The sequence below is a fragment of the Phascolarctos cinereus genome, unplaced genomic scaffold (genome assembly GCF_003287225.1).
Source record: "Phascolarctos cinereus isolate Bilbo 61053 unplaced genomic scaffold, phaCin_HiC Scaffold_5;HRSCAF=322, whole genome shotgun sequence".
In the NCBI taxonomy this organism is placed as follows: domain Eukaryota; kingdom Metazoa; phylum Chordata; class Mammalia; order Diprotodontia; family Phascolarctidae; genus Phascolarctos; species Phascolarctos cinereus.
The window spans coordinates 459,053,186-459,076,864 of record NW_027555958.1 but is presented as its reverse complement, the minus strand read 5'-3'; positions in this window follow the sequence as shown (position 1 = coordinate 459,076,864).

The window sequence follows — 23,679 nt, the reverse complement described above, 5'->3', positions numbered from 1 at the left end:
TTTGATATGTTCATTGTTGTCATTATATACAGTGAAATAACTATTTCTAAGATTTTTTCTTAGACTCACCCATTATTTAAAATCAAGTTTTATTTCATCTCCAATTAAATTATTCATTGAGTTGCCCTTTATTGAGTATACTTTCATTGCAGCAAATATTACTTAATCCTTCTGATTTTCTACATTTACTTGTAAGGTTTTTATACCATACTACATGGTCAATTTTTGTGAATATGCCACATATAGTTGAAAAATCCTTTCTATTCTCATTCAGTAATTTCCAGAGGTCTATCCTATCTAACATTTGTAGAATTCTATTCAGCTCCATAACTTCTTTTGCTTGTTTTGTTTTATTACATGTGTCACAGTATGAGAAAGAAAATTGAGGTCTCCCACTACCGTAGTTTTATTCATCTTATTCAACTTTTCCTTTAAGTATTTAGAGACTATGCCATTTAATTCACATATGTTTAATATGGATATTAATTCATCATCTAGAGTAACTTTCAGTAAAACATAGCTTCCCCATTTATCTATTTTAATTAAGTCTATTTTTGCTATTGTCTGAGATCATGATTGCAGCACCTCCTTTTATTACTTCAACAGAAACAAACGTTTGCTTCAGTCTCTTCTTTTTTAACTATGTATATCTATTTTTTTGTTTCAAGTATTTTTTTTTTTGTCAACAACATATTTTTGGATTCTTATTTCCATTGCATTGCACTCTCCTCTTACATTTTTTGGTTGAGTTCATCCTATTCACATTCATGGTCATGATTTCAATCGTGCATTTCCTTCCATCCTATTCTCTAATACTTTTTCATCTCCTTGTTTCCCATCTCTTATTTAAAGGATTGTTTTGCTTAAGACTAATTTCCCCTTTAATCTAACCTCCTCCTAATTTCTCCTTTTCCCTCCTGTTTCTGTGTTGAGTGAAATGTGTTTCTGTGTATATGTGTGTGGGGGGTGTCCATGCAGTTTTCTTCTATTTTGACCAGCTCAGATGAAGGAAGGAAGGGGAAAAAAAGCATTTATTAGGTACCTACTATCTGCCAGGCACCATGCTGAGTGCTTAACAAATATCTCATTTGGTCCTCACAACAAACCTCAGAGGTAGGTGCTATTGTTATTCCTATTTTACATTTAAGGAAACTGAGGCAGTCAGAAGTTAAGCAAATTCCTTAGTGTTACACAGCTCACTGTCTGAGGCTGGATTTAAACTCAGATGAGGGTGAGATTCAACTGTTGCCCAATATCTTATACTCCCTCCTCCTTGTTTGTATAGACTTTTACTTGTATAGCCCAATTAAGTGAGATGATTTTCCTTCTCTCCTCTCAACCAGTATTCTTCTTTTCCCCACTCTCTATTTTTATTTTAAGATGAAACCTAGCAGAATCACTTCCAGGCCTTCTGTCTAATTGAATTCTCTCTATAACTCTTAATAATGATAGAGTTCTGAAGGAATACACATATCATTTCTCCACATAAGAATGTAATAAGTTCAACATTGTTTAGTTTATGATTGTCTATGCTTTTTTAAATATTTCTTTTGACCGCTATAGTTGCATTTTAAAGTTTATATGTAACTTTCTGGTCTTTCATCATGAATGCTTAAAAGTTCTCTGTTTCATTGAAGCACTAGTTTTCCTCTGTAGGATTATACTCCAGTTTTTATTGTGTGCAAGCCTAGATCTTTTGTTTTCCAGAATGTCTTATTTCAATCTCTCTACTCCTTTTAGTAGAGGCTGCTAAATTATATGCAATGCTGAGTGTAGCTGTTTGGTACTTGAATTCAAATTAGATGATATTTGTAAAGCACTTGTCACAGTGCCTGGCACATAGTAGGTGCTTAATAAATACATATTCCCTTCTCCTTTCTGGCTGCTTGCAATTTTTTTTTCTGGCCTGAAAGCTCTGGATTTTGGCAATGATATTCTTGGGAGTTTTCATTTGGGGTTTCTTCCAGGCAATGACTTGTAGATTCTTTCTATTTCTACTTTGTCCTCTGGTTCTAAGAGATCTGAGTAATTTTCACTTATGATTCTTGAAGAAAGGTTCTAGAATTCTTTCTGTTTTGGTCATGGCCTTCAGGTAGTTCAGTGATCCACACATTATCTCTCCCTAATTTGTTTTCTATGTTAGTAATTTTTGCGATAAGATATCATACACTTCTATTTTTCAGTCTTTTGAATAAAAAAATATTCCTTATCTCATGGAGTCATTAGCTTTTATTGGCTAATTATAATTTTCAAGGGGCATGTAGGTGGCACAGTAGATAAAATGCTGAGCCTGGAGTCAGGAAGAGTAATTTTCCTGAGTTCAAATCTGGCCTTAGACACTTAATAGCTGTGTGATCTTGGGTAAGTCACTTAAGTCTACTTGCTTCAGTTTTCTCGTCTATGAAATGAGCTGGAAAAGGAAGTGGCAAACCACTCCAGTGCCTTTGCCAAGAAAACGAAGCAAAGAGTCAGACATGAATGGTTAAACGTGACTGAAAAAGGAATGCAACAAAAGTTTTAGAGCTTCCCCTTCCCTTACATTGACTAAATAAAGATTTGTAACTCTTTTCCTTTTACCTTTTTATTCCATAGTTCTCATTTCTTTTCCCATTTTCTGCCTAGCCTCTATTTTAAAAGTAATTTTTAGCTCTTAAAAAAACCCCAACAACCACCAAACAACAACAGCACTGGCTTTATCTCTTCCAGAAATCCTGGTTGGACTTGCTTTACGCTGAGGTTGTTGTTGTTATTTTTTTTTTTAATTTTTGAGTAACTTTGCTTATGGATTTTTGGAGCCATCCAATTCTTGTGGGTTTATATTTTAAGCATTCCTAAAGCTCTTTATACTGCTATATTCTTTCTGTTTGTTTGCTCATTCTTCCAGCCTTATTCCTGACTTTGCACTTTATGTTAGGGCTGGAGTTGGTGTACTTCTGGTTGGGCATATGTCATTTGAACTTTTATCCTCTTGGGTTCTTCTCTGTTTTCTTGGAGATATTGAATTTTATGTTATTGACAGCTGAGGCTAAGGACCTGCAAACTTTTAGTGTTCCCCAAAATAGTGTGATCTAAGTCAAAGTCTAATCACTGCCCTCCTATTTTGAGCTCTTCAAGTTTCTCATTTAGGTCTGGGTCTGTATAACAACTACTGTCTTGCCCCTAGTTGGAAGTTCCAGTAGACTGATTTTGAACTTTTTCATTATCATGCAGTTTGAAAGTAGGGTCAAAGGTTCTGTAGGTCCCAAGCAACAGAACTGATGGTTCTCCTTTGGTTTGTGATTCCTGTCCTGGTTATTCCACTGCAGGTATCAGGCTTGGTTGAAGGTTGGAGCTGAGACCCTGCTCCACTTTCAGGGTTAGAGCCACATAGCTGCTCACTTCTGACCTTGTTCCTAGCCCATTACAGAACCTAGAACCAGTAGTGCAGAGCTCTTCAATCTCAAGTTGCTCCTCACCTCTAGGCCCAGGACCCTCTTAAGTCCCCACTGGATCTGAGATCTGGTCCTGAGTAATGACAGAGCTGCCAGTTTGTATGTGTTTTCAAATCTGCATAAGGCTGGAGTCTTCCTAAGACCTCATTTTATTTTTGTACACAATCTTGGTCTTCTTCCAATCCCTGTGTCCTTTAATGCTCTGTGTGGCATACTTCTCACCAGACCCTAAACCCAGTGTCTACAGGCCTGTTTCTTTAGATCTAACTGGGCTGGAAAAAAATAATTCACTGTAATGTTTGTTTTTGAATTTCCTGCTCAGGACTCAGTCTCCCTCTTTGTAGAAGAAGTGTGAGGGAAAGCTTGGCTGTTATTTCTGCTGCTCTACCATCTTGGCTCCACCCCTCTGTTCTAGGTTCTAAGCTCACTTCTAGCTCTAAAGCTTTACCATATCCTAGATTTAGAACTTGAAGGAGCTGGTCATCTCTTCTAAAGTCCTCATTTTATGGTTGAGGAAACTGAGATTTAGAGAAATGAAGTGACTTACCCAATATGACACAGTGACAGAACCAGGTTTTGAACTCTGGTCTTATGTCTTCCCATTCATTAGTCTATCAACTGCACCACAATGCCTCCCTTTATTTTGCCAAGGAGGAAACTTAAAGAAGGAGAATAAAAGGTATTTACTCAAGGTCATGTAGCCAGTTAATGGTAGAGCTAGGACAAGAACCCAGCTCACCTGTCTAAGGCTCCATCCTCTGTCCCCAGCTGCTACCTTGCCTCAGTCTCCTGATGCCTTTGTACTTTGCTCCATTGAATGATTTAACATTTGAAGGACATAATGATGTATCCCCCCCTTACTCTTCTATTGTGTTGGAAGAATAGGTACAGAGTTTACCTGACTTTCCTTTCAATGGCAACAGGAAGAAAAATATTTCTAAACAGCTCTTTGAAATTCTATAAAAAACATCTTTAGAGAGTCTCATTTTCATTCCATAAAACAAATGACATTAATGAATCCCTAAGTCAGGGCTGCCTGTCGCTTTCAGCAACTAATAATGAACAAATAGATTCTGATGTGCCTCCTCCAGGCTACTCTGACACTTCTTATGGTGTTTCAGCAAGCAACAAGGCCCCTGTCATCAGCAGTAATGTATTCTCTCTTCGATTTGCTTGCATCCCCCAGAACCAGGAGAAGGATAGACGTGCCTTGCCTTGAGCATTTTGAGTCACCTCCTGGTCTGGCACGGGTCCCAGTATTTTAGCCCCTCATCAGACATTCAAGACACTTGCATGATGATGGCTGTCATTGGACTTGAAGTCAGTTTGTAGAACATACCTGGTATGGGACTTATCAGTGGATTGTTGTGAAGCTTTGGGGAGAACGCTAAGGAGGTGAGGGGTATTACATGGGGAAAACCCAGGTGCTGAACTGTAGGGGCAAAAAAAATCTGCTGCTGAGAGCCTCAAAGATAGGAGGGCCCTCTCTCCTACTCAGGGGCTGCTTGCAGGTAGCAGATCAAAGGAAGGGGAGGCAGCATCTCTGAGCCAGTGTGTGTAAGACAGATCTGTTCTATTATGGTCATAGGGTTAGTTAAAAGCCTGGAGATGTAAAGAATGTTTTCTGTTCTGGAAGAGTGTGGCCATCAGTCTGTGTTATCCCTGAGCCACTTTCTTCTTCTGTCTGTCTGGTTGACTTTCGCTCTCTGTAAAACAAAGGGCTTATGCTACGTGATCTCCAAGGTCTCTTGGAACTCTAACATTCTGTGTTCTCAGGTCTAACATTCTATACCCCAAGGAACCTTCCAACACTAATATATATGTTTATGTTCTAACAGTCTGTGTTTTGGGTCCCTTCCCATTTGAACATTCTAGAGAATATAGAGTCCATGTTCCAAAATATTATGTTCTAAGATCCCTTCATTTCCATCATTATATCTAAGTTCATTCCATATATAACCTCTAGAATGCCTATCTATCCTCGTATATGGTCAAACCTTCATTCTAGATATCTATTTTCTAGATATTGAGAATTTATCCCCATTATCCATCATCATTGTAGTAGATTGAATAATTGAACCCCTTCCTATTTCCTGAGTTGGAGTCAAAGTGGCATCCATTCTACTCTCTATAATTTGTATTATGAGAGAAAGAAAGGGAGACAGCAAAAGACAGTGTTTAGCCAGTCTCTGTTCTTTGTTATGGGGCATTTGACCCTCCTTCAAAAAGACCTATACTGCATTTCATGACTTCTTTATCAGTTTTGTTGTTTGGCTTCTCCTGCATGGTACAAAGAGCTCTGGATTTGGAAACTAATGATTTGGGTTCTAGACCAGGTTCTACTTTTGGACAAATCCCTTCACTTATCTGGGCCTCACTCACCTTATCTTTATTTTTCACTTTTTAAAAAGTTAAGACTGGGTGTCTTTGTTTCTCCCAGGGGAGTAGGGACTACTCATGGGCTTGATCTCACTATTTTTTTTTTTTTGGCTAGGCAATAGGGTTAAGTGACTTACCCAGGGTCACAGAACTAGTAAGTGTTACATATCTGAGGCCGAATTTCAACTCAGGTCCTCTTAATCCAGGGCCAGTGCTCTATCCACTGCACCACCTAGCTGCCCCTTTGATCTCACTATTGAACAGCATGAGAACTTTGGCTTGCTCTTTTACTGACCTCAGCTGGTTTGCCCCTCTGTAGGCAACCTGGTGGCTCCTCATTCCTAAAGACTGATGCTGGACTTTATTTGGAAATCTGATTAGCTTACCTCACTATAGCTCATAACTCCAGAACTCAAGAGATAGATCAACTTTATACTCCCCAACAACTCAGATTACAGGTATTCATCACCATATATGGCTCTTCCTTTTCTTTAAAAGGAAGGGATTAGACTGGATGAACTTCCAGTCCTAGTAGTCCATTGTCTGAAGGCCCTTTGAGCTCTGACATTCTATGTCTTAAGGTTCATTCCAACATTCTATGTTTCCAGATTCCTTTCAGCTCTAGCAATCTATATTCACAGAAAGTCAAAGCCAGAGTCAACAAACACTTACAGAGTTTACAACCTTCCAGGCACTGTGCTAAGTGCTGGGAAGACAAAGAGAGGAGGGGTAAAAAACATCCTTGCCCTCAAGGAGCTTCCTGTCTACTACGGGCAGCAACATGTAGACAAAGAAGCTCCTAGAAGACAAGTGGCCTTTTGCTCTTTTTGTATCCCCAGTGCTTGGCACATGGTAGGCATTTAATAAGTGTTTATTGAAGGAAGAGATAAGGCAAGGCAGATGGTGGTGGTGGGGACCTCGGAGAACATCTAATGCAACTGATTACTGAGAAAGACTTCCTAGGGCATCACCTCCAACAAGGGCACATCTGGCCTTAGCTCACACACCTCCAGTGAGGGAGAACTCAGCCTCTTCCAAGGCGGCCCATTCCAATGCTGGACAGCTCTCACCTTTTCCTGAAATCAAGCCTTCCCTGACCTCTTTTCTCCTTCTCCTCATTGCTTTTGGTTGTGCCCTCAGGGACAACTAGCACAAGACTAATCCCTCTTCCTTATGACAATTTTTTTTTCAGATCTATAAAGAAAGCTGTCATTCCCCTCTTGGGGGTGTTCTTGTTCTACCTAAATGTCTCCCCTTTAACATTCCATGTTCCAAGGTAGAGTTCTGGCACCCCTTGTTCTAAAGATTCTATTATGTCACACTTCTGGGGCTGAAAGAAAACTTATTAAGTAATCTAGTCCAACCCACTCATTGTACAGATGAGGGAACTGAGGCCAAGAGAGATTAAATGATTTGCTTAAGGTCACAGAGATAGAAAGTGGTTGAGCTCATACTACTACCAGTACTGGGCCTGGAGTCGGGAGGACTGAGTTCAAATCTACCTCAGGCACTTATTAGCTATGGGACCCTGGACAAGTCTCTTAACCTCTGCCTGTGAGGATCAAATGAGATACTTGTAAAGCACTTTGCAAAATGCCTGGCACATAGTGGGTACCATTTAATACCAGCTGTTAAATCTTCTTACTCCAAACTTAATATTCATTCCATAGTAACAGAATGAAGTAGAATTGAAATGAATATCTTAACACATATTTATGTCCATACATAGGATGATCGGTTCATAGGATTTGGTACTAGAAATGGCTCTGAAGTTCTAGGATCAAATCATATTTATGGATGACAATTGCATGGGGGCAGATAATCACAGGCTTGTATCTCATTTTCTGTCTCTGGATCCATTTGAGCTGGAATAACTAAGGGCTGCTACCAGCACTACTGCAGTATGCCCCACTGGAGAAATCTGTTAACCACTGGGGCCAGACACCCTTGGCTAAAAGCCCCCAAAGGAAGCTACAGAAACACAAGAAAGACTCACAGAGCTTTGGATGGCAGTCTGGGGTGCTGCCATTCCCCTGGTGCTGAACTCTGCATGGCCTCTGAAGGCTCAGTGTACTCAACGTGATAATCTTATCCATCGAGCCTGCTCTTGCAGTGCTGACAGCTACTTAGGAAGGCACAAAACCGGGGAAGTCAGCCAACGCTGTTCCCAAGCAGAAGTCATAAGTGTTTATATGTGTTCACACGAAGGAGTGCAAGCATGACAGAAGCAAGAAAGATAAAGGGATGGATTTCTGGAGAAACCCGCAAAAGCAGCTTTTCTGGCCAATGGGACTTTTCTCTGTGCCAGTTTGTATGAAGGAGCACAGGCGAGGTAACAGGACTAGAAAAGGAAATAAGAAAGGTTACCATTTTCAAGGATGATTTTACAAAGCTCTCATTCAGAAGAAGGACTAAGAAGCCAGATGATATTGGAAATTTCTGGACCTCAAGATTTCAAGAGGTCTTCCTCTATGGCATGAGATTTCTTGTTACACTAAGGCTAGGGTTCATGAAAAAGAACCCATCTACAACATCCCTAACAAGTAGTCATCCAACTTCCTTTGAATGATTTCTGGTGAGGGAAAAGTCTACCTTCCTCCCAAGGTTCTAGTGGAGAAAGGACTCTGTAAGCCTTAGAGAACTTAGAGAGTTATTGTTGTTATTATTGATTACTATCACCTGCCAAGGCAGCCCATATCACCTTTAGATACCTCTAATTGTGAGGCAATTTAAGATAACTCAAATTAATTTAGAGTATAAGCTTCTTGAGGGGTGGCACTGTCTTATCCCCAGTGCATAGCATAGCACCTGGCACATAGTAAGAGCTTAAGGAATAAATAATAAAAATTTATTATAATATATTATTTATATATTTATAACATATATTTATCAGTATATATTACACATACAGATAGATGACATTCATATGTGTTATATTTATTATATAACATGAAATATGTTTTTATGATATGATTACTTTGTTCATTATTCTAAGGTTCCTTTATCTGATAGCATGTGTCCTGACATTCTACATTGCAAGGTCGCTTCCAGCTCTACAAATCTAGAAACCTTTTTGAGGCATTCTTTTAAGCAAACTCATGGAGCTTTGTATCTGAGGTCTGTGTTCTTTCTAGGACTTCAGAGATTGGGAGTTTCTGAATTTTATAAAAGCATCCTGGGCCATTTAAGAAAAAGGAAAGGGTGTATCAATGTGTGTGAAAGGAAGGGTTAATGCTGAGCTCAAGGCACTCGCAATGATGACAGCTCTATTCTATTCAAAAAGGGGAATCTTTTTTTTTTTTGTAGGAACATGAATACCGTAGACTATAGACAATGGAGTTAAAGTCGACAAGAAAAGGCAAATGAATGAGAATGTAATCATTAGCCCACATTACTGCTCCAGGTTGAATGTATTGTAGTTTTATTTCCCTTCTAATTAACCCAGAGAATTTGAGATTTTAATCTTTCATGGGATATGACGGGCTAATAACCCAACTGTGACAATCCCTGTACTTTACGCAAGTGAGAGGACATTGTTACAATTCTTGAAATTCTTGTGCTACAGCTAGGCTTGTCTGCTGTATTGAAGTCCTAGCCATCTCTTGTCTTGTTCCATTGCTATGAGGCTTTGCCCCTGAGGATTTTTGATTCTCATAAGTGTCGGTCTCACATACCAATAGTGAAAACCTGGCTTCTCCCTACCATTATGTAGTGGCAGCCCCGGCAGTGGAGGGCACTGGTGCCTACCTTATGATGGTTGCTGACAGCTGTTGCTGTTCTGTTCTCCCAGTTCAGCTATCCTACCTTCCTTGCTGTGCTAACACAGTCTTGAGACTGGGTTTATCCTAAGCAGATAATAGAAGGGCAAATGGACATGGAATGCCTATTCCTCTACAGCTTTGGCCTGTTACTGGACCAGGTGGTGGTGGAATGTGGGGAAAAACAGATATTTTTTATTTGTTGCAGTGTGGCATAACGGAATAATGCTTGGAGACAAATGACCCGGGTTCAAATCCTACTTGTGATATCTATTGCCTGTTCCTTTGGAAAAATCACTTAACTTCTCTGTGCCTTGGTTTCCTCATCTGTAAAATTTGGAGGTTACCCTCAAAGGTCTCTCTAAAATCCTTTTCAGCTCTAAAATTATTAGCTGTGATCCGGTAAAGGTGAAATCTGTATACAAGGTTCCTTAAAACCCAGCAATAAACATTTATCAGGTACCTACAATGAGGTAGGCACCATACTATTCATAGATTCTAAAATTCTGCTGTTTAAGGATTGTAGGAAGTCTTGGGTTTGGCAGCTGAGATGCTTGTAACTGATGCCTTTGGGAAGAATCTCATCTTGTGCCATGTACTTTATTGGGAGCATTTGAGACCCTGAGATTTGCTGGGAAGAAATATTTCACAAATCTAATGGGATACTCCCTTTAAAAATAGCTACTTCTACCTTATGACTTGATGTCTCTTTTATCACTGGTTCCCCCACCCACACTTTTTGGGGTTTCTTTTGCATTCCCGTCACTTTATTTTGTAAGGAGGTAAATTCCTTGCTCTAGAAAAAGAGACTCAAGAGAAAATCCCTTTGGGGTCTCTGCTGTCATTTGTCTGGGTTCCCTCTCTGACTGAACCTCATCATTACACTGCTTTTGGTTAATGTACTGAACCTCAGGGAGAAAGTTGATTGTGAATTAGGGAATGGGAAAGAGCTCCCCAGATTCCCAGTATGGATGCAGAGAACACTTACTTAATGGTTATGCTCATCTTATTTGGATTCAGCTTTTGGATGAGTGATTGGGAGCCAGCTGCTTGGGCATGCTTTGGAATTCCTTCCCTCTGAATCCTAAGCCCATCAGGTACATGAGCCAACTACTTCAGCTGAGCTGACTTTCCTGCCTCCCTGCCCATATGACTAGCCATGCAAAGATTCTCCCATAGAGGATTTGGCCTTTCTCTGCTGGGTTAGTCAGTCAATACGCATTTATTAAGCACTTACTGTGTGTCATGTACTGTGCTAAGCACTGGGAATATAAAGAAATATAAAAGACAATGCTTGCTCTTGAGAAGCTCACAATCTAGTTACAAATGTCATCAGTCAATGGGTGATTTGTTTCTACTATGGGGAGATCACTTCTTTTCCTGATATCCCTTAAGTCAGTTTTTTTCCCACCCTGAAAAAAGGCATCTATTTTTGATAATGAATGCATAGTTATGGATAAAAGCTTGGCAAAAGAATGAGAAGGGAAGAAGTTAGGTTTGAAGACTTTATGAAAATCCACAGAATTGCAGAATTTGAGAACTGGAAGGGACCCCGTTGCCTATCTAGGACAATCTATAAGCACAAGGAATCACTTTTATTATATATACTATATCCAATAAGTGATTATCCAGCCTGTTTAATGAGGGGGAACTCACCAGATCTTAAGGCAGCTCTTTCCACTTTTGAACAGCTCTCATCATTAGAAATCTTTGTGATATCAAATCTAAATTTGCTTCTTTGCAATTTTATCCATTGCTTGCATTTCTGCCCTTTTGGGGTCCAACCAAAGAAGTCTCATCTCTCTTCCATGACAGCCATTCATACACCTGAACACTTCTACTATGTTCGCCTTGAACCTTCTCTTATCTTGGCTCAATATGTCCAGTTCCCTTATTTCATCTTCATGTGTGATAAACTCAAGACTCTTCGTCATCATGGTTGCTTTCCTTTGGACACCACCCAGATTGCCAATGTCCTTTATTCATGGCATATAGAATTGAATACCACACCTCTGATCAGGTTAGGTGAAGTCAGGATACAATGTGGAACCCTTACCTCCCTATTGTTGGAAGCAATGCCTCTCTTAAAACAGCCCAAGCTTGCATTAGCTTTTTTTTTTTTTTGCCTTTTACACAATATCTCTGACTCACATTGCCCTTAAAGTCCACCAAAACCCTGAAATCATTTTAGAATAGCTACTATTTATCTCTACTTTCCCCATCTTATACTGGCAGAGCTGAATTTTTGGTCCCAGGTAGAAGACTTTACATTTTTTATTGAAATTCATTGATTAGATTCAGCCCAATGGTCTAGTCCAGTGTTTGGCAAACTATAATCCATGGGCTAAATCTGATTTATCACCTGTTTTTGTATATTCTGTGATCTAAGAATTTTTTTTTAAATTTTTAAATAATTTACTGACCTTTACTCTTTGAGTCCATGCACCCAATTTCAAATATGAGTATTTTATTGTCTAAGCTATATCTTTACCTTCTCTACAAGAATAATATGAGATACTTCATCCAAAGCTTTACTAATATCTAGATTCAACTATATCCATAGCATTTCTCATGGCTCCTAGTTTGGTCAGAAAAGAATTGATGTGGTTGGTCTGGCGTGACCTCTTCCCAATGAAACCATCTGGCTCTTCATAATCTCTTTATAAATCACCATCTTTTTAATGATCTGTTCTAGAATTTTCCCAAGAATTGAGTCAGGCTCACTGTCCCACAGTCAGTAGATGATGATTTTTCCTTTTTTGAAAATTGAGACAGAGTTCCCCCATTTCCCCCATTTGGCACCTCTCCTATTTTCTAAGATCTTTTAAATATCACTGAAAGTGATATTTAAAGTGGCTCAGCCATCAGATCTGCCGACTCTTTTCAGATTCAAGGTTGTCATGCATCTTGGCCAGATGACTTGAATTTATCAAGGACAGGTAGACACTTTCTTATGCTTCCTTATTCTGGTATTAACTCAAGAAGTGAATTCAACTCAAAGCCACAAATATTAAGCTCCTGTTATGTGCCAAGAACTATGCTATCTGCAAAGATATATGAAGACAAAAAGAAAACAATCCTCCTCAAAGAGCTCACCTTCTATCAAGAGCAACTATGTGTGCACAGGAAAGAAAATACCAAATATCTACAAAGCATTCCAATATAATTTTGTAGAGATCGAGTGTATTAGTGCTGATGGGGAGTGGGCCAGGAAAGGCCTTACGTAAGAAGCAGTAGCTGAGCTGTGCTTTGAAGAAAGTTAGGGATTCTATGGGCAGGTAGAAGGACATTCTAGGCATGAGAAGTTCAGAGATGGGAGATGGAATGCCATGTATAAGGAAAAGCAAATACGTCATCTTGGCTGGAATGTCAAGTATGAGGGACAGCAATATATACTAAGTCTGGAAAAGTAGGCTGGAACCATAGTGTGAGAGACTTTAAATAACAAGTAAGGGACCTTGTGTGGAAGCTAGGTATTCTACAGGGGGAAAGGAAATCTCCAAATTGTGGTCTTCAGAGTACAACACTTTGGTGATGGTGGTAGTAGTAGTAGTAATAATAAAAAAATAACAACCATAACAATAGTCAATGTCTATATAACACTTTCAGGTTTATGAAGCATCTACATTGCCTCATTTCACATTCACAATAATCTTAATGAGGTAAATGCTATTGTTAATCCCCTTTCTACCACTGAGGAAACTGAGACCTAGAGAGTCCAAGGTCACAGAGCTAGTAAGTTATCTGAGGCAGGGTTTGAGCTCTGGTCTGCATGATTCCAAATCCAATTCTCTTTCTACTATGCTACTTGGTGACCTCAATAACAGGAATTATAACAGCTCACAATTCTGGATGACTTTGTAGCTGAGAAAGCAATTTTCCCACAACCACCCTTTGAAGTAGGAAGGATAGGTATTGTTGTTCCTGTTTAACACTTGAAGACATTAAGGTTCAGAGATTTGAAATGACTTACCTAAGGTCACCCAGTTAATAAATGCCAACCCCCATATCCAGTATTCTTTCCTACTCCCTGGTATAGATTCTCAATTCCCATATGGTTGCGTACGTTTGTATGCGTGAAAGTGGCTGCATGTGTGAGTGTATGTTCCACAGTTTCAGCACCATATGTCACTGCCTTGATGCTCTACCTAGGCTGGTCCCCCCAGGGAATTGCCTGAGTTCTATAAAGCGTATGGATGAGGGGATGAATATGAATCCCACTGACTCTAGGAGGCAAGGATTCGAATGGACCCAGTTTAGCATTCTGGGGGTGTTGGCAGCAGCAGCTGTAGTCAGGGCAGCAAAATCCAGGGGTAGACATTTGACAACCTCCTTCCTGTACTGCCTCTCTTCTGAACTTACATGTCAGAGCTAACTGTTCCACAGGCAGAGCAGAAAATGCTGCTCCTCCCACCATCCTCCCAAATGGAAAATTAAGCATTTATCAAAAAGCAGAGTAGTGTGTTAGGTCCTGGAATCTATGCAAAGAGAAGATAAGACAATTTCTGGAGGCAGTGTTCCTGGCTTCAAATCTCATTTCAAACACTGCTTGTGTGACCTTGAGAAAGTCACTGAACTTAAACCTCACTTTCTTTATCTGTTAAATGAGAGGAGTGGAATACAATGTCTCTGAGGTCCTTTCTAGACCTAGATCTATGATGATGGAGCTTGCCTAATAAATAGATTGCTGGACTTGGAATCCAAAAGGCCTACATTTAAATTCTGTATTAGAATTTATTAGTTTTGTGACTCTGGGCAAGTCATTTAATATCTGAGTGTCAGTTTTTAATCATCTGTAAAATGAACATGTTAGAAGACTATAGATAGTTTCTTCCAGATCTAGATCTATAATTATCATGGAAGACTTAGATTGAATTCCTGCATCAGTTTGACATTGTGTGGTCTTAGGAAAGTAATTTAGCTGCCTTAGTTTCCTCATCTGTAAAATGAGGGGCCTTTGGGTTCTCCTTGTAGCTCTGAATCTTAGATCCTATTCTCATGAAGGTGACAGGCTAGTATAGGTAAGAGGACATATACACAAATACATACATGCATACATATACAAAAATATTTTAGGAAGGATTTTCAAAAACTGGAATGACTCCAGGGGAGGGCAACTAGTGTGGGGAGATGGCTAGAGACCTTATCATACAAGGTTTAGTTAGCTAAAGGAAGTGTGAATATTTAACTTGGAGAAGAAAAAGACTGGGGAGTGCAGGGGGAAAATTCTATGTTCAAGTACTTGAAGATGTTATCATTGGAAGGAAAGATTGCACTTCCAAGAATGGAAGGGAGTTGCAAAGAAGTTAATTTGGGTTCAGTGTCTGGAATCCACTTCCTCATAATGAAAAACAGCCTAAAATGGAATACTGCCCCAGGAGGTGATGGTCTCCTCATTAGAAATCATTGAGCAAAGGCTCCATGGTCATTTGGATTGACTTGAAATGAACAACATTGAGGAGGCAGAAGAGACCCCAGAGCTTGGCAGGATCTAAATCCTTCTTTTATAGCAGAGGAAACTGAGGCCCAGGGAGTTTAAGTGACCAGCCCAATGTCATACACAAAGTGGGTGGCAGAAGCAGGATTTGAACCCAGGAGATCATGTCTAGCAAGCAGTTCTTAATATGAGCTGGAGTTCAGGAGAGAGACCAGGGCTATATAGAGAGAGATCCAGGCACATAAAAGCTGACACTTGAGCCCAGGGGAAATGAGAAAATCTCACAGAGGGAGACAGAGAGAGAGGGTGGGATGAGAGAAGGAAGGACAAGGTGAAAGGAAAAACTAGGAAAGGGAGTGCCTGCTCCACACAGTAAAAGTCCTGATTTCCTTCAAGATTCAGCTCAATTACCACTTCCTATGTGAAGTCTTTCCTGATTGCTTCAGCTACTAGGGTCCTCCCTTTAAAACGTATTTGATATTTATTTTTTATATGCACTAAATTGTCTCTCTCATCCCTTCTTGGAATGTGAGCTCTCTGAATTCAAAGACTATTTCCCTTTCTCCTAGTTTATCCAGAGCTTACTGCAGAGCCTGACCCTGAGTAGTTGCTTAATAAATGTTTGTTGATTGATTGATCCAACAAAAAGGAGAAGAAAGTCATGGTAGCGAAAGGTGTCTAGAAGGAGAAGATAAAATGTTTTAGTCAACAGGATGAGAAGCAGCGGAAGGGTCGAGGGGAGGACTCTGGATCCGCTCTCAGCTACAGTAACTAAGGGATTAGTGTAAATCTCAGCAGGGACATTTTTTGTTGGCTAGTGGGGTTGGAAGCTAGGTGAGAAATGGGTGATGGTGAGAAATCGGGATCAGAACCGACGTGCCGGGAGAGGGGGTGCCGCTTGGATGGATTGTCAGAGTCAAGTGAGGTCTTTGGAAGGATGAGGCAGATGAGAGTATGAGATCATGGGATCATAGTTTTAGAGAAAGTTGGTAGACAGTAGAGAAAGAGGCAGGGCAGCTAGGTGACTCAGTGGATAGAGTACTGGGCCTGGAGTCAGGAAGACTCATTTTCCTGAGTTCAAATCCAGTTTCAGACACTTACTAGCTATGTGACCCTGGGCAAATCCCATAACCTTATTTGCCTCAGTTTCTTCATTTGTAAAATGAACTGAAAAAGGAAATGACAAACCACTCCAGTATCTTTGCCAGGAAGACCCCAAATGGCATCATAAAGAATTGAATATGACAGAAAAAATGACTGTAACAGAAGAGAAAGAGAAGGGAAATAGGGAGAGATCAAATTATGGGATTCTGTCGCCCGTGTAGAGACTGGAGCTTCAGGAATCATAGCAGAAAATGGCCAAAATAGAAGGAAGAACCTGGGATTTTTCTTGGTGGCAGCAGTGAGTATAGCGACCCAATGTACTTTTTTCCCCTTCCCCTCACCCTTACGCATTCTGGCTCCTGCCCATATTTAAGCTGGCTTCCATGGCCTTACGTATAAAAGCCAGCTGTTCCAGCAATAAACACAGATAGGGATGGCTTGGCCATCCAGCCAATCAGAGCTTGGCTTGTGCTGCAGCCCAGCTTATTGTCCCTGAATTTGCTGAGTGCAAAAGGTCCCCAGCTCCCATCATAATTCCTGGTTGCCATGCGGCTTCCCCCCTTCCCTTTCATTATTGCTTTCCCTCTGTTTATGGAATGTCGGGTAGCAGCATTTCTCTTGCTCTTCACAGTCTTTCCTTTTTTCTTTTTTTTTTTCTGGTGCTAATTATAGAAAGAAAATTAAACTAGATACTGGGAGTTCTATCTGCCGAGGAGGCATGCTGGGATGGCAGAAAGCCCTCTGGGGCTTCTCTGGAAGAGGGTGAGCACTCTTGTACATAGTGAGAATATGCTGATATTTGTAATAATTCAGGCAATACTTATCAAGGACCCACAGAGTCCTTTACTAGATCCCCACCGAGTTCTAAAGAGGAGATAAGACACATCCCTGCCCTCATTGAGCTTATGAGTTAGTCTGGGGATGGAGCATGGATCCAGGTAACTCCAGTAGACAAAATTACATGATGAGTGTTTTAGAGAGATACAAAAAAACAGCAGGAATTGAAACCCCAAGGGGATGAGCCATCATCACCGAGTGGCATAGAGGTAGCTTGGCAGAGAGCATAGAGTACTGGATCTAGAGCCAGGAAGATGAGTTCAGATCCTGCTTCAGATACTTAAGTACTAGCTGGGTGACCCTGGGAAAGTGGCTCAACTTCTCTGAGCCTCAGTTTCCTCATCTATAAAACTAGTGAAACTAGTACTAACTAATTCACATGGTGGTTGTAAGGATCAAAGCAGGTAATATAAGTAAAGTGTTCTGTAAACATCAAAATGCTGTATACATGTTAGGGATTTTTCAGATCAACAATGAGGACAGGTCAGAGAAGACTGTTGAATTGGGCTTTAGATCTTTAACTATAAATGAGATTTTCATCAGGCAGAGTGGAGATGAAGGGAGCCGTTTCAGACAGCAGGACAGGGAGAGGAGAAAACTACAAATATATATACATATGCACACACACACATACACATGCACAGCAGAAACAGTACATATATGTACAGGCACACACAAAACACATGTGTGCACGCATGTATGAATATACACATATGTATGGGTATGAATATATATGCACACATATATGTGTGTATGGTTCATATGAGATGTATACAGAGTAGATGGAAGGTCACGTTAGCAGGGGAGGCTTAAATGCTTTGGAAGACCTGGAAATATCTCCTGAAAAAGGTGGTATTTGAGCTGTCTTCTTTTTTTCTTTTTTTTGTGAGGCAATTGGGGTTAAGTGACTTGCCCAGGTTCACATAGCTAATAAGTGTCAAGTGTCTGGTCTGAGACTGGATTTGAACTCGGGTCCTCCTGACTCCAGGGTCGATGCTCTATCTACTGCGCCACCTAGCTGCCCCTTGAGCTGAGTCTTAAAAGAAGCCAGAGACTTCATGAGGTTGAGATGGGGGGGCATTCCAGGCAGGCGAAACAGTGCCTGGCACAGTGCCTGGCACACAGTAGACACCTCGTAAATGTTTACTGGTTGGTTGGTTATTTATTATTGGTGCCACAAGTCACCTTCTTTTTGGAGGGGTCATCCTTCTCCACCCTTGAGTGAGATGGCATCTTGCCACCTGAGGCCTTCCTCAATGAGAAGTCTAGCTGGAAGTCGACTTTTTTCCTACCAGGGTGGCACCCCTTGTCATCACTGGGTCTTTGGGCTCAGAAGCCAGTTAGCAGATCCTCAGGGGATGAGTCATATACAGCCAGATGCCTCATGTAGTCCGTTGGACATAGATAGGATGTCTGTGCGTGATCTGCATGTGTATTTGAATGTGCGTGTGCATGAGTGTGTATATGTGTGTGTGTATGCATTTGTGTGTCTATGTGTATGTGCAAGTGTGTAAGGTGAAGGGCTAGAAGGGCCCATTACACTAAGATTCCATGATGTCACTAGAAGCACTGCTTTGAAATGGGTCATCAAAGAGAATCTGGCTTTGTCTTGAGAGAGAGAGATAGGATAAGAAGAATCTGTGATGCTCTTTCATGGTGCCCATTATCCTTGCCTGGGGCAAAGGTTGATTTTTTCCAACTCTGTCCCCCCCTCTCCCTGCCTGCAAATGGACAGAGCTCTGACTCCTTGGATCAATAGCTTCACCAGATCTCTCTGAGCTGGGATTATCAATAGATTCAGAGCTAGAGATCAGGGGATCAAAGGATCATAGATTTTGAAGAGGCAAGAACATTAGAGGTCATCAGGGTACAGATGTGGAAACCAAGGCACAGAGAGGTTAAGTGAATTGCCAGGGTTGCACAGCTCATACATGTGTGAGGCAGGAACACTCTGTCTGCTGTGTCATGACACTCAGTTCATCTAACTGTTTTATAGAAGGGACAGCTGAGGCACAGAGAAGCTAATGAACCTGCCCAAGGTCACCTAGCTAGGGAGAAATAGAGCCAGGACTCAAACGCAGGTCTTCTGGCTCCGACTCCACAGCTTTCCCCCATTAAACTACACTTGCCTTTCAAAAACCCGCTGCTTCCATGTAAAGTAAAATGCAAATCAATGGAAGACTTTATTTTTAAAGAAGAACACTGGGGGAGGAGGGCATTTTGGCAAGATGTCAGTCTTTGAGTGTGAATGAAGACCTGGATTGTGGGAAATTCTACAGTATAGGGAGGGGGGACTGTAGTAGGAAAGGACTTGAATGAAATGCCTGTCATCTGGATTCTAAAAGGGGAAGTCTGAGAGGCATTGAAGGGGGTGGGATGGGGGAGGGGAGGAGGATTAATGCAGAGACCTGAGCTGGGAACCAAGCTAGCTTCTAGCCCCAGTCCTGCTGCTAACCTGGTATGTGACCTTGGGGAACTCACTACTCCCTTCTGGACCTTAATTGCCTTCTCTGTTAAATGGTAAAGGGAGGAAGATGTTGGACTATAATTTTTAAAATCTCTTCTAGCAATATTCTGTGGTTCCACCTTTACTATGTCTTGAAGACATAGAATACTTACTTCCTTAACCCAGAGAGGAAAGAAAGAAACTAAGGGCCCAGTCCAAGTTCAGCTGGTCTCCTCCCTCTGCCTTGCAAGGTGATGATTTCCTTCCACATGCTGAACAGGGAATGAGACTGAAATGTTAATGGCGGGGCCCCCTTTCCCTAGACTGGAGATGAAGGAATTTCAGGATCCTGTGGAAACAAAAAAAACATACTATCATTCAGTCCCCTGGGAGCTGCAGAGAAATTAAAAATGGAATTAGCAGTTCATCTGGAAACCCTCTTTTAAAAATCATATGCTTAGCTCACTGTTCCATGAAAGCTGTCTCCAGAGTGGTGGCTTAAAGTTTTTAGCTCACAGGTTTCCCTGTCTGAATTAGGGACAAAGGAGGCAGAACGGGGCAGGGAGGGGCAGACAAGGAGTGGTGGGGGTTTGGTAAGAATCATTCATCAAAATGGTATTTATCAAGTGCCTGCTGCATGCAGAACCACATGTGAAGAACTGGAAGAGATAGAAAATTTGGCAAAATCATAGCTCCTGCCCAAAATGAAGTTACATTTGAGTGGAGGAGGGTAGATCAGCTTTACAGATGCTCATACACTAACATAGGTTTGTGATGCCATTGGTTTGGGTGCCTGAACTCAGCAGATCATGCCTGGAGTCAGGAAGATCTGAGTTCAAATTCAACTTCAGACTTACTGACCCTGGGCAAGTCGCTTAACCCTGTTTGCCTCAGTTCCTCATCTGTAAAATGAACTGGAGAAAGACAAGGCAAACCATTCCAATATCTTTGCCAAGAAACCCCTCCCAAAATGGTCAAGGTATAAAATATGACTGAAATGACTAAACATATAAAACTTGGCAAATCATGACTCATCCATGCCTGCCCATTCTGTGGAACTCTTGTCCATCTTTTCTGGCCTCGGGGTACCTCTTGGCTCATGTCCTACCACTTATAATGCTGATGGCTATCACTATTGGGGAGTTTGGTGAACAGACTCAATTCTTTCTGCTCTCTCTTCCCTTCTGGAAAGCTGAATCCTTTTTAGGCGTTTCTTATCTTATCCTGAGGCATCGTTTATGGGGTTATCTTTTCTTCTGTCACTACCCTCTCATTTTCTTTGGGTTTAGTCAATAACCTCCTGTTACAATAATTAAATCATTTTTTAGCTCTAGCAGCAATAAAATAGCCTCCAGTTCCACAGTTTCATTTTCTATTTTATGGAATTTATATCAGAAGAAAAGTTATTGCATTCGCAATAGCTTAGAGCCCCCAGTTAAGAAAAATTCACAACATTCATTCAGAGATTTAGCTCTCTGCCCTAACTGGAACATAGACCTAACTGGTGCTCTCTATATTTGAGGCAAAAATCAGGAAACATGAAACATTTAGATAAAAGAAGTGAGTACAGTATATTACTGTATCTGTTACTGGACAGTCAAGGAAGAGATGCAACTTCTTAAGAGCTGCTGTGAAGACCAAATTAGATAATATATGAAAACTACTTTGTAAACTTTGAAATACATTTAAATGTTAGTTAATAGAAATATCATTATTATAATTATTATTACAGAAAAAAGCATCCCTTCTCTTGGAACTTCCCTTGGTCATTAGAAAGGTAGGCGTAGCCAGTATCTTCTCTTCATGTACTCTTTCTACTATCTCCTTTTAGTGTTTCCATTTTTCCTTTCGTGGCTTGGAATGAGGGTGAGCTCAATTAAAAACCTGTATGTGCCAGTCATGTGCTAAACTTTGAAGGTATACATGTATGTGCATGTGACATGTATATATGTATATATATAATTCACACACATATGCATGCATACTAAATACATGTGTATCTATGTATGCATACATATATACATGCATGTATTAGGCACTTAATAAATACTTATTGACTTGATAGGCTGTGTCTTCCCTTTGCCTGTTGCAGGAGTCCACCCGTAATATGTGCTTGAGGAATCACGACATAGTTTAAGGGCCCAGAAAAAGAGAAAGCAGGGTCAAAGTTAAAATCAATCAGTGAGCATTTATTAATCACTTGTTGTATGTGGTAGGCTCTCTATTAGATGGTAGGAATAAAAAGGCAAAAGTGAAATCATCTTTGGAATCTTACATTCTAATACAGCAGACAGAATGTAAATAATTATATGTAAATGTATGCAAAATAAATGCAAGGTTTTTTGGGGGGCAGTAAGTAATATCTGGGGAAATTCAGGAAAGGTTCAGTGTAGGAAGTGGTAGTTTGACCCTTGAAGGAAATTAGAGATGGAGTTTAGGGGGGGAGAGTTGGGAAGGGAGAGCATTCCAGGCACTGGACCAGCCAGGACAGAAGCAAACAGCACTGGACTCTCAAAGCAAGTCAACAAGCAAACATTTATTAAGTGCCTATTATGTGCCAGGCATGATGCTAAGCTCTGGGGATACAAAAAAAGGCAAAAGGATGCCCTCAAGGAGTTTACAACCCAATGGGGCAGACAATATTGAAACAATTACGTACAAACAACCTCTAGACAAGGTAAATTGGAGATAAGCGACAGAGGAAAGTGCTGGCATTAAGGGGGATGAGGAAGACTTGGAGTAAGACCATTAGAATTCCAGTCCCAGGTCTGGCCATCCACTGATGGGACCTTGGTCAGGTCTCTTCCCCTCTGGGCCAAAAGGAGAGGTCGAACTATACAGTCTGCTATGTGCTTTCCAGCTGTAACATTCTTTGGTTTTATGAATGAATGTGTGAAAGGATGAATGAAGCAGATTTGCATCTATGCTCTGTGCACGCTTAGTGCTAATTTACTCACCCCCCCCCCGTTTTTATTTTTCAGCGAGCTGAAAGTAGGAATCTCTCCTGTAATTTCCCTCGCCCTAGTCCAGTTAGCCACATGTAGTCTTCCCAAGAGGTTTGACCTGCTCCATCCCACAATTCCTTGCTTCTGTGAAATGCCCTGGTGTTGATTTATGCATCTGTCATGAGCTCAGCCTCCAAAATGCCTTTGTGCTACATTGGGCCTGAAACCACGGAGGGCTCCAGCACTCGGGCTGTAGACTTCTTTTGCCTGAAGTTGTAACTCTTTTTTTAGTGACACCTGGGTTAGGAACCCATAGGGGTTGGGAGGGGGGAGTGGAGTGGATTATGGGTGAGGGGTGTGTGTGTGTGTGTGTGTGTGTGTGTGTGTGTGTGTGTGTGTGTGTGTGTGTATGTGGTGTGTGTGTCTCAGCATGAAGGGTTGTGTAGCAGCTGGTGCTGGGAATTTACTGAGAGGCTCACACTCTTAACGACAAGCTTGACAGGAAGGGGGCTGTCACTAAAGGGTGCTGGGCTTCAGGAGACCTGAGTACCAGCCTCCCTCTGGCCTTCCCATCTTGGGACACTTGTATAAATCTTTGTATAAGTCACATAACCTCTTGGTGTGGTATAAGAGAAAGAGTCTTGGACCTGGGGAGTCTTGAGGCCGAGATCCAGTTCAATCACTAACTTTCTGAATTACCCTGGGCAAGTCACTTCTCTTATCTAGAAAAAAAAAATGAAGGCATGGGAATGATGATCTTCCTGGGTCCTTCCAGCTCTAAGATAAGTTAATTAATATTTCTGTTTTTAAATTATAACTTACGTTTTTATGTAGTAAGAAAACTTATTTTATTTGCAACAAAGCTACATAACTAGTAATAAGGAATTAAAAAGAGGAAGGAACAAGTGACCAAAAAAACCCAAACAAACCCAGCTTGATAAAACTAACATATTGGCTATCTCTGTCAGTATATGCAATATTATACATCCACAGGCCCCCACCTCTGCAATGAATTTTCCTGGGGTCCAAGGAGGGGCCTTTCCTTAAGCCCAGTCATGTTCATTATACATATACAGAATCCATTTATTTTTATTTTAATTGTTCTTTTTATTTACATTGTTAATTTAGTGTCTACTGTGTGCCAGGCACACAGTTCTAGAGATAGACATAAAACTGAATCAACCCTGTTCTCAAGGCATTTACATTCATTTTAGGATTTAAATCTTGTCTTAGTCATTTATTATTTGGGTGCCTCTAGCTAAGTGGCTTAACCAATCTGAATTTAGTGTCCTTATGTGTAAACTGAGACCCTTGGACTTAACGGTCTTCTAGCTGTAACTCT